The 18,629-nt window shown below is 35.5% G+C and overlaps 1 long non-coding RNA gene across 1 annotated transcript in view; it reads right to left on the bottom strand.

The window, feature by feature from the left end:
* Positions 1–18,629, bottom strand: part of LOC143146124 (uncharacterized) — a 277,891-nt gene that overhangs the window by 117,340 nt on the left and 141,922 nt on the right. Inside the window, exon 2 of the long non-coding RNA XR_012991840.1 lies at positions 10,328–10,419. This is a non-coding gene — a long non-coding RNA (uncharacterized LOC143146124). The remainder of the gene's footprint in view (positions 1–10,327; positions 10,420–18,629) is intronic.

Genomic DNA, 18,629 nt, shown 5'->3' with positions numbered 1-18,629 from the left:
GAAAGGGTCCAGTAAGCAATAACTGGGTACCAAGGAACAGGGGGTTGCAACAGATGGCTTCGACTCGACACACTTGAATGTTTTGGTTTTCAGGTTTCTTCTGATGATTTTAGGAAGCTGTGGATGTTGTCATCGTGGATGACAATTGGGTGTTTTATAGTTTTTAGAAGGAGGTAGTTCAGGGACGGGTGTAGGTTTATACGTGTGCGAAATGTACACTGGTGGGGTTTCAGAATAGTTTGGGATTGCTGGATTTGATGGAATCGATTGAGTGAGTTAAGTTTGAGACAAGGATTGTTTTTAATTTTGTAAGGTATGGTATTGTGAGGAGACTAGGGAAATACAGGGGTGTTTGATTACATCTGTTCTGGAAGATTTAATTGTAGATGAATAATGGGTTATGAGGAATAGATGAGTCGAATGAGGGAATATATTTGAGTTAACAAGGAACACGGGGGACAGAAATGGAATTATTGTTATAAAAGATTTTGTTGATTCAGGAGCCCGTTCTGCGTGATTTTTGACAATCGGATATTTCCACTGTTTAACAGGGAAGAGTGTCCAGTGAAAATTGTCATCTGTCCCGGTGCGACAATTGCGCATAATTATTTTTCGTAACGATCCTTTTATCCATGACAACCTTTTTTTTTTATTATTGCTCCGAAATTCTTATTCTCGATTGGAATATATTCTATTTATTTAATAACTTGTTCCATTTATTGGCACGTGATTTATAGAAATTTTCCATTCCCTTCGCGTACTATAAATTAAGTAAAATTAAGTCGAATACTTTTATTATGCGGTCATTCCTGCATTTTCTATTCTTTCTATACTTCTGTTCATGGTAACTTGAAATATATTTATAAATAGTATTATTTATCTTCCATAAATACTACAAATTCGTTTAATTCAAGATCAATAAAATTTAAATTCGAGAGGGTTTCAGATGACCCCAAATATTAAACTTGGCAACAAAATTGTGTGTAATTTTATCCGAAGAAAAGATGACGAATGAAATGGTTTATTCGTGACGTTGATTTGACTAACAATAATATTAATAGCGTAATAAGGTCAACAATTTATGTACATGCTGGTAAGACAGCTATAATTGAATGGAGCAAAAATTAATAATCGAAGGAAGCAAAGTTATAAATAATCTGGAAATGGGGTCAGTCTAGACAGTGCACTTAACCACTAGATAATGACTTAGTGAGTCTGTATGTACATCTCTCTTACCATTCGTGCTTCAATTTACAGACAATGAAGTACAAATAAATTTCACTCGTAAATATATTTTTTTGTGATCACCAAAGCCGACAACACTTGTCTTTTATTCCTAGATTAACAAAACGGTTGTCCATTTCAAAAACTACCATTGATAAGAGAAAATTGTAATTCCATTTCAAATTGTACATAGACAACATGACCAAACACTTTCAGCAATTTTTAAGATAATAAAATAAAATATTTCCAAAATACACATTTTGTCCTATTGAACATTTTTCTTATTTCGTAACAATAAAATGGTGGATTCTACAGAAAGAGACATGAACATCACTCACCGAGTCATTAACTAAGAATTGCACCCATACTGTACAGTTTCAAAATCAATTTTCTGAAAAATGAAGCGGTATTCTAACAAACTTTATTCTTCATTTTCGATTCATTTTTTCAAGCATAATTTCTCCCGTATATACTTTGTAGAACACCCTGTTCATAAGGAGTACCCTTACTTCAAAAGTTTCAAAATTAATTTTCTGAGAAACGGAGCCTTATTTCAACAAATTTCATTTCTCATTATTAATTTATTTTTCCACATATATAATTATCTTCCTATATAGTACTTTATAAAACACTCTGTTTATAAGAAGTACTCTTAATTCAAAAGTTTCAAAATTAATTTTCTAAGAAACGAAACCTTATTTCAACAAATTTCAGTTTTCATTATTAATTTATTTTTCCACACATATAATTATCTTCGTATCTAGTATTCTACAGAACACTCTGTTTATAAGGAGTACCCTTACGTCAAAAGTTTCAAAATTAATTTTCTAAGAAACGTTGCCTCATTACAACAAATTTCATTTCTCATTTTCGATTAATTCTTTTCACATAAAATTACCCCCTCATATGATACTCTACAAGATATCCTGTACATAAAATATATCCTTACTTCGTATCATTACTGTATACCCACGAGCAGTCGTAATGACACGTATCCTGTACAACAGGATGACTCGTACAGGCGATGACTCATCTTACCCGAAAATAAGATGACAGATCGGGATAGCTTCTTCGGTTCGCAACATCGTTTCGACGAGAACTCGACGCGTCGCTAGACAAAACTGACCCCCCCTTCTCGAGGACTATTTTCAGGGTAGAGACGCGGCTTCGTCGCGATGAAACGAACGACTCTTTGATTATTCATCGAGTGACCGATTTTTTTGCCCCGCGTCTATGAATATTCATTGATCTTTATCGTGGCGATACCTCAGTCGCGCCTCCAGGCGACGACGTTCCACGGATAGATGAATGGACGGGAGTTGCGTAAGGTTTTGCGAGAACAGGCTCGCGGGGGTGGTGGTTTCGATATAACGGAGAGTAGTGTGTTAGGTGGACGTCGTGGGATGTCGTAGGCGGTAAATATGTCCGAGTGGAAGAGGGAGGTTACGGTGTTTCGAAGGCGACGTTGATCACGTGTAATGGAAATTTTTCTCATTACCGTGGGAACAACGTGGTATCGAAAACGTCGCGACGAAATAATCGAGTATCGATGATCACGATTTTGAATTTACTTATCAGGGAAATTGGCAGAAAGTACACACGAGTGATTGCATTACCACGTAGAGGGCTACGGTTAAAGGTTGCTTTTAAACTTAACTTGGAAAACGGAGCACAAAATTTGAAATACCAGACGTACAAACGATACACGGTATGTTTAAATACAGAGTGGGTGGAAAATTGACCTTTGGATGGAAATTAGCGTTCGTGGTCGATGGTAAAAGAGGACAATGTACGATGCAACCACTGTGCACTGCTGTCTTGTAAAATTGTAAACACGGTGTTGCGCATGATTCTTGAAAAGTAATTTTCTTATTTTTCTTGTGGCAAGTAAATAACTTTCTCAACGAATGATAAACGTAGTTTACACATCTGTAGGGTAAAAATATGAAATAGAAAACATTTGTTCAATGTTTACTCGGAGACTTTTACCAGGACAATTGAAAAATTATGTTCACAATTTCCAAATCTCGAATAACGTACATTGCACATTGTTCGATGTCTTATTTTTCTTGTATTAAGTAAATAACTTTCTCTTTGAATGATAAACGTACTTTACACATCTATAGAGTAAAAATATGAAATAGAAAACATTTGTTCAATGTTTACTCGGAGACTTTTACCAGGACAATTTGAAAATTATGTTCACAATTTCGAAATCTCGAATAACGTGCATTGCACATTGTTCGATGTCGATTTGGTGAAATATTTTTCCCACTTCGAATGGAAACGATCGATATAATATTAAAGGAGAACGAAAACACACTATTATTTTTGGCGGATGGCTCGCTACAATCGGTGAAAAATGATTTGAAAAATAAATTGATCAAATTTTTCTGGAAAACACAAAGGGTGGCTCAAATTCGATGTAAACACGGCTTTCTTTAAAAACCTTTCAACCGGGCGGGATGTGCAAACACGCCATGTACGGTACATATTTGTACAGTGACATTCGAACTTCAATTAGACCAATATTTCGCCGAAAAGTTACCTTCAAGGGGACCTTCAATTTTTTAATTTAAAAAGAAATTCAAAATAGTTGGAACCGATCGTATTTAATAGAAATAAATATCGACTATATTTTTGAGACTGTATTTACAATCTATTGAATGTTTTTATAAAATCAATTCACCTTATCGACTCTGATTCCTTTTTTATCCATTGTAGTAGTTACATTATTTGGTAAAATTATTTTACTTCTTGTAATTTCCAAACGATGGAAAAAAAAAGTATTCTAAATCAATATCGTTAGAAATGGCGAGGACTATCTAGAAGTGCATCAATTTTTATAGCATTCTATTGAAAAAAATTGAAGGGTTGGGACCCTTTGCCCCCTTGGGGGACTCAATAGGAGTGCTACGAACGTTGTGTAAAAGGTCCCTCTATATTCTAATAGTGAACAAAAATCACTTTACTATCCCCTGTACTTCTGGAAGAAATGGCCTAAAATACTTCAGAGAGGACACTCTGTGCGTTGAATATATTCATTTTCTTAAACCAAGTTATTATATTGCTCTTACGATTAAAGATTCGTTTCGATTATTCACCGTATAATAACTTTTTTACACCAAGAGATTTCGATTTTATAAGTATACTTCGAAGAGTCAGAGAGTACTACTCTTGAACTACTAATTACTCTTGAAAGTAATGCAGATTCTACGAGTAGAATTTTTGAACAAAGTTAATTACTGGACCATTGTTAGTCGGTGCTTTCGTACTGAGTAAACTAATAACTAATATCACTCTTATGGAAACGCAATTTACGAGCGAAAAGATTTCTCTCGCATCGTGAACATCACTTGGGAGCATTCTTTACAGCTTCTAACAGTACACTTAATTCTTTTGTAACATACTTCTTTATACGTGCTCCTTCCTCTATTGTAATTCACAACCACTTTCAGGTTTACAAATTTCTTTAATTTACATAACAAAGACTGAAACCACCCGGAAAAAAAAACGTTATAACGACGCTTGTCAACATTACAGATTCGATAAAATATTTCCAAATTGTTCTATCTAAAAAAAAAAATATAATTTGTAACCACTTCTGTACTCTGTTAATTTCCATACCGGAGAAGATCAAAACTTCAACTTGTTAACATTATAAATTCGATAAAATATTTTCCAATCGTTCTATCTAACAAAAAATACAATTCGTAAACACTCGTGTACTCCATTAATTTGCAAACCTCTCGGTCAAAGTTGTAAAAACCTTGTTAACATTATAGATTCGATAAAATATTTTCCAATCTATCTAACAAAAAATACAATTCGTAAACACTTGTGTACTTCATTAATTTGCAAACCTCTCGATCGAAGTTATAAAAACCTTGTTAACATTACAGATTCGATAAAATATTTTCCAATCTATCTAAAAAAAAAAAAAAATAATTCGTAACCACTTCTGTACTTCATTGATTTGCATACCATTTGGAAACGATCAAAACTTCTCAATTATATGAGAATATAACTATAACTTTGTCAAGATTACAAATTCGATGAAATCTAGAACAGAATGAACAACAAGAAAATTACGTGACCAATCACCTGTCGCTTCCACCGCGATTCGCCAAACACCCTGTAGATACCTTTTCCGTGAACGTGCTCATTAACCAGCACAATGTGATGTATTCTCAATGCACAGGAAAAACACCACGTGTCGGGAAAAGGGTAACAGCAGCTTCCAAAGGGCACCGTTTTCACGGCGGTAAATCTACGATCAACCTAATGGTTTAGTAAGACTATACGAAGCCATTAACAGGTAATGAAGGTACCGGACAATTGCAACTACAGTAATACTACCCACGTATTCACTTACCAGCACTTACACGTACGGGCTGCGCGGAATGAGAGATAGAAGCTCTTCTAAAGCTCTGTTCTCGGGTGCCTCGAGCGTGTCCTGTTTCATTGACCCGACCCTTTCCGCTGCGTGTATAACATGCACGCGTGCCGATAACGCTATCGGATAACGGTACGAGACGAATTTCGAAACTGGACGCGGTGAAACATGTGTCCAGTGATATTCAAGATCTACCTATCGATCTATACAGATTTCGAATAAACCGATTGCAAAGCTCGTCTTCGATGCCGCTCTTTGACAGCGCTGCTCGTCAGGCGCAAGGGTTTCTGTTTCCTTACTCGTTACTCGTGCTCGCTACTTTTTCGAACGAAGTCACACGAATGGTGATTCGCGAGAGATTGATTATTTTTTTTTTTTTTTAATGTTTTTCTAAACGATTCACTGTGTAGACACATAGACGAAGATCTTTGCTTTGTTTTAACGAATCTTTCGTATTTCAATGAATCTGTTGTGGAATATTATTAATATTGTTTTCATTATTGTTTCTGTGAATTGTTTTTTTAAACGATTCATGGTGTAGACACATAGACGAAGATCTTTGCTTTCGACAGGCTTTGTTTTAACGAATCTTTCGTATTTCAATGAATCTGTTGTGGAATATTATTAATATTGTTTTTATTATTCTTCCCATGGACCGTAATCTTCTTACTTCATTTGTGTGTTTCAGCTACTTCGGTTCCAAATTGTTTACGAATGGTAGAGAAAAAATATTCCTTGTTATTTTGTGATATATAATCGATCGTTTACGAATTCTTTTTATTGTAGATATAGGTATCTTGTAGCGCAACATTCTTATGTATAATGAAAATCATTTTTTACGTATGGTTCGTAAATTTATTTAAAATATTTTAAGAATGTTACAGTCTTGCAAGCTTTTGCCAATAATGATTCCTATCACCGTTATGTAACTGCGTTTAAATAATTTTTTAAATCATGTTTTCTATTTTACCAGGAGTTTGTAAATAAATGGCAGATTATACGCTAACACTATTTATAAAAAGAAAAATGGCAACGCTGTTAGATCGGTTGATAATAAAACTTCAAGAAAGATTATTTTTTGTAAGTTTCTAATAACAATAAAATAAAATTAAAATTATTTGTACTCGTGTATCATTATTGTACAGTCATATCATTGCTTTATTCGTTACATTTGTTTCTTCTTCTTAAATTTAAAATATTCAGCAATATCGATTATGAAGAATTCATCGGATTCGAACTTTAATAAGTTACTAATTAAATGTGACGTTAAAACTGATTGACGAGTCTTGCAAGCTTAATTAAACAGGTATCAAATTTTGACGATGAAACTGATGAGAATCAAATTTCTACTAATGATTTAGATTATTATTTTCGTTTTTATTATTTTCGTTTTTGGTTTTCGTTTTTATTATTTTCGTTTTTGGTATCAATTTGAATTTAATTCATCGATATCGATGCGTCTCAATATTTCTCACATCGTTCGAAGACATTTCTTACGATTAGAATTTCTGGCCCGTCGCTGGGTAGTAATATTTTATTCTAGAACTTTAAATATGCAACTATATAGCTACTGTGCAAATACAACTTTCTTACACGCTCGATTAATTTAGTTAATTATCTCTACAAAATCGACAAGAAATTTATCTCGTATCTACAAACATGAAAATCAAGTACCAGGTAATTAACCAGTATCAAACATGAAAATCCACAAAAACAAAAAAAAATTCCACTGGATGTGTTAATGAAATAATCGTAACATAAATAATCGTTAGCCAATTAATCAGCATTAAGTATATATAATGCATCAACCTCTTCTAGATAAATGTTTTCGTTCTACCTTCTTTGCGTAATCCAAACTCCTCGTCACCTTAACTCGGCGCCATTTTAGGTCCTGCATCATCGAATCCGATTTATACGTCAAACCGCGATTGAGTAAATCTTAGCTCTGTGATCCACAATTCTACTCGAAATTTCTTGAAAATTATAATCAATTCCTGTCGAAGAAACATTCAACTTCTGAATCTTTGCTAGTTCGTTACCATATTGACATTTAATCTACGAATCATCGTTAATTCATTGTTCTGTCAATATTTTTTAATCATTCAGCCACTGAATCGATATTGCACAAAATGTCGTACTTTTTTTTTCAATAAATACATATAATATAAAATGATCAAAATTATTTTCAAAGGTTGAAAGATTTTTCGAGAAAAATGTCTGGGTAAATGCTTCAAGATCGTTTTAAGGTTATTCCAAGCTTATCTCAAATTTTCCTCGAAGCTATTTAATTTTTCCAAAGCAATTTTTATCAATTCAATGTAGTTCGACAGCTTGTATAGTGCATTTCGATGTCCATTCTGTATTTCACGATATTTTGGTACATCACAAAATGTAGTCCATCTTTCTGAAGTATTCTCGGTGTGTTAACTTTTGCAGGATCCATTAAACGGTAGTGGCAAATTACATTTGCAATCTATAATCGTTAATTGGTCATTTGTGGCTGAGTAATTACTTCAGTCTTCGCTAGAACTAATTATATACGTACACAATGATAATGCTGGATCGTAGATCCTGTCGAGTTTTTTCACAGGCAAATAAAATAATAAGAACTGACTTTTCTAGTGATACTCGAGTTACCAATGTTTAAAATTTTAATCCACAAAATAATTTCTAACATGTATCTGTACTTCGAACAACGAAGTAAATTCTATTATCTCGTTTTCGATCTCAATATTTATGATTCTCGACTACAAAATGATATCTACGAGCTTCCGGAATTAAACTTTCAACGTTTCTAAATCTAGATTGTGAAAAATCTTCACGATTGTAAAAAATTAATTGTTAAAATATCTATTTCACGCGTAACTCTTCTTTTAATTGATTTAACTCTTCGTTTCTTTAGTTTCTCATACGTGACGCAAAAATAATACTTTTTTTTTCATTCTATTTCAAGTATAATTCTTCTTTTAATCGATGTAACACTTCTATCTTTTCTTTTTTCGCACGTGTCGCGAAAAATAATTTTTAAAAATCCAACCCACTGTATAATTCTTCTTTTAATCGATCTGACTTTTCGTTTCTTTAGTTTCTCACACGTGACGCAAAAATAATACTTTTTTTTTCATTCTATTCCAAGTATAATTCTTCTTTCAATCGATCCAACACTTCTATCTTTTCTTTTTTCGCACGTGTCGCGAAAAATAATTTTTAAAAATCCAACCCACTGTATAATTCTTCTTTTAATCGATCTGACTCTTCGTTTATTTAGTTTCTCACACGTGACGCAAAAATAATATTTTTTTTCATTCTATTCCACGTATAATTCTTCTTTTAATCGATCTGACTCTTCGTTTCTTTAGTTTCTCCCACGTGACGCGAAAATAATACTTCTTTTTTTTAAATTCTACTCCATAAATGATTCCTCTTTCAATCCTATCCAACACTTCTATCTTTTCTTCTTTCGCACGTGTCGCGAAAAATAATTTCCAAAAAATCCAACCCACTGTATAATTCTTCTTTTAATCGATCTGACTCTTCGTTCTTTGTCCCTGACATTTTGTAAATTGTTCCCATAAACAGAATAGGCGCGAAACAGAGCCAGCAGGGAGTCCGAATCGTCCACAGCAAGATACGCATCGAGTTTCTGGACAATTAAACAAATCTCTGCGGGCACGCTGTGTGCGAGATGTATCCTTACTAATTACAGGAGGCGCGGAAAGTTACGGGTTCACAGTAGCTTCGTAATTGTCGCTAATGAACGACGTACGACTGCAACAACGTAAACGATTTCCCTTATTCGGTAGCGTTTTACATGATCCCCTTGTTGTTTCTCTTTCACGCGTTACATCCGATTCCGCTCGCATCCCGAGCTAGGTTTCTTACAACACTAACGTCTTAACGAGATGTAAACCGTTCCGCGAATTATTCCTGCGCAGGAAATTGTACATTGAATTACGCATTCAATACAATTTCAATTTCAATTTGTTCACGCTACGACACCCATCTCATTTACAGAATAGAGCGAACGATTAGTGTAGCTCTGGACAATGCAGTTAACAAATCTTGTATTAATTATTTACGTACTTTACTTGCTGTCATTTCCAATCAATATGGTTTGTTGCGTGTATATTTAATTACGACGTTTCGCGTTACATTTACATTGGCTCGATTAAATTTTGAAAATATTACGCGTTCGATGTTAATTATTATCGTTTCTTCTTTTGAACGTGGATTTTTAATTTTCGATAACTTTCTTTTGTACTTATTTCGTTTTGGAGTTTTAATAAATAATATTGTACTGATTGCGAACGACTCGAAAATAGAGCCGAAAATGTTACCTTAGGATAAATTTTACTAATTGATCGATCAATACAATTGATCGCAAATATTGATAAAGACAATTGTTTTTATAAATTGTTCTCGTTATCTTCGTGCCTTTTATAAACTTACGTATACACGTCTGCATTTTCTGAAACACCCTGTACTCGAAATTATACTGTAATTTGTAATCTTGATTAAATTCGATTAATTATTTACAGGAATGTATTACCGACAGTGATATATTGAGATACGTTGGCGGATATTATTACGAAGAGAAGACAATAAAAACGAGAAAGATAAAACCAATGAACCTGACAACTCGTTTAAATGAATATACAGGGTGTCCTAGAAACGAATGGACAAAGTTTCGAAGATTATTCTACTTACATTGTGGATGAAAATAAATCACACGATCGCATAATTGGAAATGCTTCATTTCGGTATCACTATTCTTCTGTTGCAATGCTCTGCAAAAATATCTGAAAAGAAAATTAACATTGATTTTAAGACCGAATAATTACACTCGATATTGTTATTCATATATATTACATATTACAAAAAGTTCAAAAGTTACGTTTAATCTAACACTGTTTCGTGTCTGGTCGATTTATGATCAACAAATAAACCTGCTACAGAATTTACTACATTTGTTCTTCGTTAAGTGTAAATAAAAATAAATGATTCACAGTCGAAACGATATCTCTATTTAAAAAAGAAAGGTGAACTGATCATTTCGATGAAAATAAATTTTTGTTTTAAACGTACGTTATCGTGGATAGTTAATCAATTTTGTAATTTATTTGTCCAATTTGAACTACTTCAGAATTTGTTGAAAAAATGGTAAATATTATTACAAGGTACTTCTTGTATGCATCCATTTAATGTGTTGTTCCAGACAATTATTTGTATGTTTTTTTTTTTTAAATTATCGATTCGTATTTTATTCTCTGTACAAAAGAATTTACACCTCCATTTACACGTTTTAATATTCTTTTATTTTGTCAGTGCGCCGCGATAAAATAAAGCCGATATCGCTTTAATGCGATACGTCCAGCGGGAAGAGGTGTTTGAACGCTAGCTTCGTTACTTCGATTATCGATCATTATTCCGCGTATGATGAGCGCAGTGTTTCCTCAAACACGACCTAGTCACGTTCTCGGCGTGATTTTCGCCGCGATAACGCAAAGGGGCTTTAACACGTAATCCTCCAAGTTCGAAATCACGAAATGTAAACGAATAGTTGGTTGCGAACCAATAAGTTACTCCAAACGAGTACGCGTTGATCGTACCTCACTCTAATCGTCTTGTATCGAAAAATTGAACTCCTCGACTCGATGACCGATCTTTCTTCTAGAAAAACTTCAGAAAGGAAGAAGTTAAATTCGAGATTAGATTTTTTTAACAATATTTTCACTTCTCACGCACTTGCATCGACGCTCAAAAATTTAGAGCACTTTCAATTTTGTACAAATCTGATTTTTTTTCAGGTATACCAGTTTCGTTCAAAATTTTACATTTTTCTATTAAAGAGATATTGCTCAAGTAAAATGTTGAGGGTATTTGGAAGATTTTCTTCTTCATGTTTTCGTGTACTAAACTTTCTTCTATTATGTGCTATCATTTTAGTATTTTATTAGAAATGGTACGGTAAAGAGATTTATCTTTGATAGATATTCTATACTTAATCAAGATTTAAATTTTATTTGAAAATATATTTTCAATTATATATTTTCGAAATTTGATTTTCCAAACATATTATTATCACTAATCGAAAATTGATATGTATCCTCAGAATAATTTTTATTTTAATTTCCAGTTTCTTCCCAAGTAAAAAAAAAAACCATAATTACAATTCACTTTAATATTGTTCAACATATAATCGGGTCTAGGACACTGACTGAAAACTTATTTATCCCACCGTTATCAATCTATAGTAATTTTTATTTCAATCCCCGTCTCGTCGACGATCCAAAGAAAACTACAATTACTATTCACTTTACCATTATTTCGAGATTTCGTTTGGTCTAAGACACTGGCCGAAAACTTATTTATCTCCATCGTTATCATTCTGGAATAATTTTTCTTTTAATCCTCGTCTCGTCGACGAGTCGTGAGACCTTTCGTTGTCGGCCCACAACGTCTGACGTTGCCCGCCGTTGGACCGCGAAAGGTCAAAAGAGATACGGGGCAACGAGGCGTTCGCAAGAAAGCCGGAGAGAGACGAGTGTACCCGAGCGCTGTAACCGAGAGCAAGTGTCCCGTGAGCCTTGAAACCGCCGATCGGACCGCTTTATCGGCGGTATTTGCATCGCTTAACGGAAACCGAATTCGGCGGACGGTCCGCGGTCGAGATTTCGGCGACGTTAACCGGCTTTCCTACTAGCGTATGTATTAAACCACGTGCAAAATAATGCATCGCCGCGGTGATGTCCGCAGCTGCCGCGCGGCCTGGAAACGCGTTTCTCTTTCCTCTTTCCGTCGTCGCCTAACGTCTCTGTCTTTCCACCCGATTCTCCTTTCTCCGCTCGGACTCGTTCTCCCCCCACCCCACACCGTCGACTCGTCGTCCCCTCTCGGTCTATTCCGTGGACTCTCGGTCTTTTCTCTCGCTCTCGGTTCCTCTTCCGCGTCTCCGGGCTCTCTCGCTCGGAACTCCCGATTATATTTAGGTGAACTCTGGTATTATCCGTCGAAGTGACGGACGTGCGAGCGGCTGGACGTACGAACGGATGTACGGACGGACCAGTCCCACCGACTGGAACCAGAGGGCTTTTACTATCCTGTCCGTTACGTCTGACGGGCCGCGACGCTGGCCTGCGGGTTCGGCTCGATGGATCGATACGTACATCCGTCCGGTCGCTGAATTTCGCGGGCCTATTTTCGGCCCCCGAGAATTTCAAAAACGCTACTGCGCGAGCGCCGGGATTTTGCCGCGGCGACCACATTGACTACTGGTCCCTTCTATTCGTCGCCAGTCGACGTACCGGAGAACGTTGAAATTTCGATCGGTTGATTGAAAACATTTTATAACCGGACTGACGTAATTTAACCCAAAGTAAATAATACAAGTGGGTGATACAATTCAACGGGGGTAAACTGGCATAGTTTAGCAAGTAAATACTTCTCAAGCTCGGAAATAACGCAGCGAGACAATTTTTCATTAAATTATTATACGAAGCTTAGCCTCTTTTCGATAGGCGATATTGATCCTAAACGATGGAACTAATATTTACCTCGAGAATCGTACGTGTCGTAATTGAAAATATTGCTCGAACGAACTCGTAGCCTTTCGAAATTCCTAAAATCGATGTATTTTTAATCAGAACAATTTTCTTCATATATTAACTAAACTGTAAGATGTCCCTTCTAAGAGTCAGGTCCATTGGTAAACCTGATGTTGAATATTTCGAAAATATCTACACCGTATCTGTATCTTTCGTAAGAAGAATTTCCATTTCCATTACCTAGAGATATAATCAACAATTCGTATCACGTTGATTCTCGTTATCGAATCTAAGAGCGACAACTCGAAGGACGGTATTATACGCGTATTGCAGACGAGTCGGTGCACGCCACAGTCCCTACTGTGCAGTTACTAATGATAATCATTATCGAGTAATCATGAACATCGTAACGGGCATCGATTCGGTAATAATTAGTTCGATAACATTTTGCCCCACTCCGGTCCACGCACAATGGTCAATCACTCGCTATGGTCGCATTGTGCTGGTAATGACAAATAGATCCTTCCTCGGAAAATGGATTCTACCGATCGGTTGGCTTTCATCGAACCAAGCAAAAATCTACGCGTACGCAACAAAAATACTCGCCACGGGATAAACAATTTACTTGGTAATTTTATACATTATTTCACCGGTACACGTACGGGAAACGAGCGGACCGTGGATTATTTTCGATGGATCGATGGAAGCGTGATTATTCGGTTGGCCTCCAATTCACGGATTTATTTTCACGCAGCGCCGGAACGACGAATCGCGTGCCATTCAACAACCTCTTTCTCTACCGACACCGTTGATATCGTGACATTTTTCTTTACGTTTTATATTTATTCAACGCAGGGCTACGGACCACTGGCACGTCACATTATAACCACGTTACTTTTCGATCGTGCTTGGAACCACAGCGAGTGGTTCAAACAATTATTCCAATGGTATGACTATTTTTCCTCTAGGCCATTCTAGTTACTCGTTTCGAGGATCAGAAGCATATTTGATGCTTTCTTAACCATTTTTTCGCTCCAAAATCGCATATCTCGCGAACGGATTGAAGAATTTGAAAAATTTCTGTTGCGTCTGAAAGTAGAAACTCGCCTGATTACAACGGTATGAGTATTTTTCCCCTAGGCCATTCTAGTTACTCGTTTCGAGTATCAGAAGCATATTTGATGCTTTCTTAACCATTTCTTCGCTCCAAAATCGTATATGTCGCGAACGGATTGAAGAATTTGAAAAATTACTGTTGTATGAGTTGTATTTTACGTATCTGTATTCCAGTAACGTGATATCTCGAATCTTACGTTTTAGGTTAGATTTGGCGGCAAAGCTAATGGAGTCAGAAAATGGAGTCAGAAACATCGTACAATAAAATGGTTGAACTGATTACCGATTTTCGAAATTATTTCATTAATTCGAGCATCGACTCTTATCGCGTCTGCGAGGAATTACGAGCGTTTACGAGCGTTTACGAGCGTTCATGAGCGTTTACGAGCGTTTACGAGCGTTTATAAGCGTTTACGAGTGTTTATGAGCGTTTATGAGCTTCCCGGTGAAGTAACGAGTAGCGTAGCAAACCTTCCAGGTTGTGTATTTTTTTATTTTATTCAATGCTTCGTCCATTTTCTACGTAATTTAAATTCCTCGTCAAACAAATTCTGATTCCTGCTCCGAAAGACCGAGTCCGTTACCTTGTCCTATTAACCTCGCTTCTACTCCAAATCCTTCAAAAACCAAAACAAGTCTCACGAACTGTAAATGGTTATTGTATTAGACAGCGAAGCTCCATATCTTTACCAGTTCATTTCTATGTCGACATTCAATTACTGAATCGTTACCAGTTTGTTTCTACGTGTGCTGGTCTATACAAGTCACCGGACACTTGTTCGTCCGGTTTGGAAAATGCAACTTAAGATACAGATACAATTTTCTGTCGCGGTTTTCTTATCTTCTTTTCTCGTATTTACTTATTTTAAGTTATTACTTTAATAGAAAATTTAGAACGCGTGTTCATAATCTAAATGCGTTATAAATATGATTGCACGCGTATGTAAATTTCCAAGATAAGATCAGAAAAAGGTGCAGTGTTTATTACTGGGATACCGAAGTAAACTTGGTCGAGAAACACTAACAAAGTTAATTAAGTTCAATATCGAGTTGAAAACGTTACAATAAAACGAAGATGATTGTATCGACGCGCAGTGTGCGACGTGCTTTCGAAGCTTTATTAATTGGCAGAACACCAGTTATTAGCTACAATTGAAAATTATATCGTATTATATTTTTGTATTCTAAATATATGTGTCATAGTAAGAATGTATTATATATAAATATACATATCAGTATAAGTATGGATACTAGGAAAATTGTAATCATAAAATATCATATTATGTGATAAGTGTCAAGGTGATATTCATTTCTCCTTGATCACTCCAGCCAGGATGAAACTATTTTTCTACAACGCAATGGAAATATTTTCCTGAAATAACGAACGTAGTGGAAATATTTTAACCAATAAAGTTAGGACGGTGGAACTAGCATACATGTTTTTTTTTCATTTTAGATGCTTCCGTATGTTTCAAAATTGCCTGTGCACCAATGTTTTCCAAAATGGTAACGCGACTCCTAAAGGAAGCAAAACAGAGAATTCGTAATATAGAAAATTGTGAATAACTTAAACGTTTCTTTCTGTCAATTGATTGAATATTAGAGTTCGATAATCATAAGAATATTATCGTTTATTTCAAGTGTAGAATATTTTCTTCATTTTCAGGGATGCGCGATATTTCTCCTTTGTACGTTGACATTCAATTTGAAAACACAAAGATTTTCTTCTTCCTAGAAGGCACAGAGATTTTCTTCATTTTAAGGGAAGCAAAGATTTTCTTCTTTTTTAGGGGCTGTAAATTTTCTTCTTTTCTAAGAGATGCAATTTTCTTCTTTTCTAAAAGGTACAAAGATTGCCCTCTTTTCTAGGGGATTCAATTTTCTTCTTTTCCAAGCAGGTAGACAGATTTTCTTCTTTTTTAAAAGATTACAAAGATTTTCTTCTTTTTTAACAAGTACAAAGATTTATTTCTTTTTTAACAGGTACAAATATTTTCTTCTTTTCTAGGAGATGCAATTTTCTTCTTTTTGAAGAGGTACAAAGATTTTCTTCCTTTTTAAAAGGTACAAACATTTTCTTCTTTTTTAACAGGTACAATGATTTACTTCCTTTTTTAACAGGTAGAAAGATTTACTCCTTTTTTAACAGGTACAAAGATTTACTTCTTTTTTAACAGATACAAAGATTTTCTTCTTTTCTAGGAAATGCAATTTTCTTCTTTTTAAAAAGGTACAAAGATTTACTTCTTTTCTAAAAGCTACAAAGATTTTCTTCTTTTCTAGAAGATGCAATTTTCTTCCTTTCTAAGCAGATGCAATTTTCTTCCTTTCTAAGCAGATGCAATTTTCTTCTTTTCCAAAAGATACAAAGATTTTCTTCTTTTCTAGAATATGCAATTTTCATTCATTTTAAGTATCGTACAAATTTAGATGAAGATGGTCACGAAAGATTAACCCCTTCGTCAAGAAGTGGCCCCCCTCAAAAAATTTGCCCACCGGTACTCTTCCCCGCAAAACAAAGTTAACCCACTCATCTGCCCGGTTCTAACATTCTTCCGTTGTCCGCGATTGTGTTAGTGTCAACGCGATTGCACGGACCCTCTGCTCGCGCTATTTGTTAGCGGCTGGACGCGCGTGTTCGTTGCAACGTGGACGTATTATTTGTTGTTGGCCACGTATGATGGCCGGAGTGTCGGTGCCGGACTCCGCCGGCGGGACTATCTCGATGGATCGATACCTCCATCCGGTCATCACGGAATTCCAGCGAGTTGGAAATTCTCCGTCGCTCCCGCGCTATTTCGCGACTTGATTGCTTTGTTATAAATGTATATACTCCCCGTATTACCGTTTCATCTTGTTCCGCGACTCGTTATTTGGTTATCTCCACGAGTACTCCGCGATGTCCCGTACTCGTGGACCCTTCTTTTTCCTTTCTTCGTCGCTTTCGGTGTACTGGACGATGAACATAACCGTAGGGTCCACCGAACGACACCGAGCCGAGCCGAGTCGAGCCGAGTCGAACCGCGTTCGAGGAATTGGGAACCGGGAGAAAAATCGGGAACTTGATCCCTTCCCGAAGACGAATCCTTCTGCGGGACACTTTGTACTCGTACACTGATAAATGAGTTTCACGGTTGTGGGAATAAGTAATTTAGTGGTTAGGTTACTGCGACCGCAAAGATCAAGAAGAAGCGAACAGAGAAGAGAGTATTTGTTCGCTGGGTTCACTGTCCTTGGTTTCTTGGATTACAATTACCTACACCGGTTGTGAGTTCAGCTCACGAGTGTGGGGTTTTATTTTTCGATAAAATGGGGAATAAAATGCGATTTAGAAAAAAATTTTCGACTAGCTAGTATATTGTGAATAAAATAAGAAATACGAAGCGAGTAATTTTGAAAAAATCTTCGACTAGGTATTTAGCTAGTAGTATAGTAATTATACTCTTAGTAACTAGCTATTTAGAGTATTGTAAATGAAATAAGAAATACGAAGTGACTTTAATGGCCAGTTTTGAAACAATCTTAGACTAGCTATTTAGTGTATTGTAAATAAACTAAGAAGTACGAAGCAAAGAATTTCGAAAGAATTTTCCGACTACTTATTTAGAGTATTGTAAAAAAAATAAGAAATAAGAAGTGACTTTAATGACTAATTTTGAAACAATCTTAGACTAGCTATTTAGTGTATTGTAAATAAACTAAGAAGTACGAAGCAAAGAATTTCGAAAGAATTTTCCGACTACTTATTTAGAGTATTGTAAAAAAAATAAGAAATAAGAAGTGACTTTAATGACTAATTTTGAAATAATCTTAGACTAGCTATTTAGTGTTTCGTAAATAAACTAAGAAGTACAAAGCAAAGAATTTCGAAAGAATCTTCGACTACTTATTCAGAGTATTATAAATAAACTAAGAAACACGAAGCAAAGAATTTCGAAAAAATTGTACACTTGCCATTCATTTCTATCTTGACTCTTAAATTTGGAGTTAATTTTAATTTAAACGCGAAATTGGTAAACCTAAAATAGATAGTACACTTAACAAAAAAGGAAGAAAGAAAGTAAAGAAACAACGTATTAAATAATAATGTCAATCCAGTTCAAGAGTGACATTGCGTTGCACCACTATTTAAAATACGAAATATCGTTTACCAACTGATTGAAATTTGTTTGTACACTCAGCGACACGAGAAAAATAGCAGTATTATTCCGAACAGGTTGTTTTTACCATAACATAGACTTACAAGCGACGCGACCGATTGGTTATCGCGGCACGCACCAGTCTCCACGGTTATTTCGGATTTGTCACGGCGTTCTTCGGGCTATTCAAATTTTCATGCGTTTTACAGG

Source organism: Ptiloglossa arizonensis, chromosome 4 (genome assembly GCF_051014685.1).
Source record: "Ptiloglossa arizonensis isolate GNS036 chromosome 4, iyPtiAriz1_principal, whole genome shotgun sequence".
NCBI lineage: Eukaryota > Metazoa > Arthropoda > Insecta > Hymenoptera > Colletidae > Ptiloglossa > Ptiloglossa arizonensis.
This window is presented reverse-complemented; position numbering and strand designations above follow the sequence as displayed.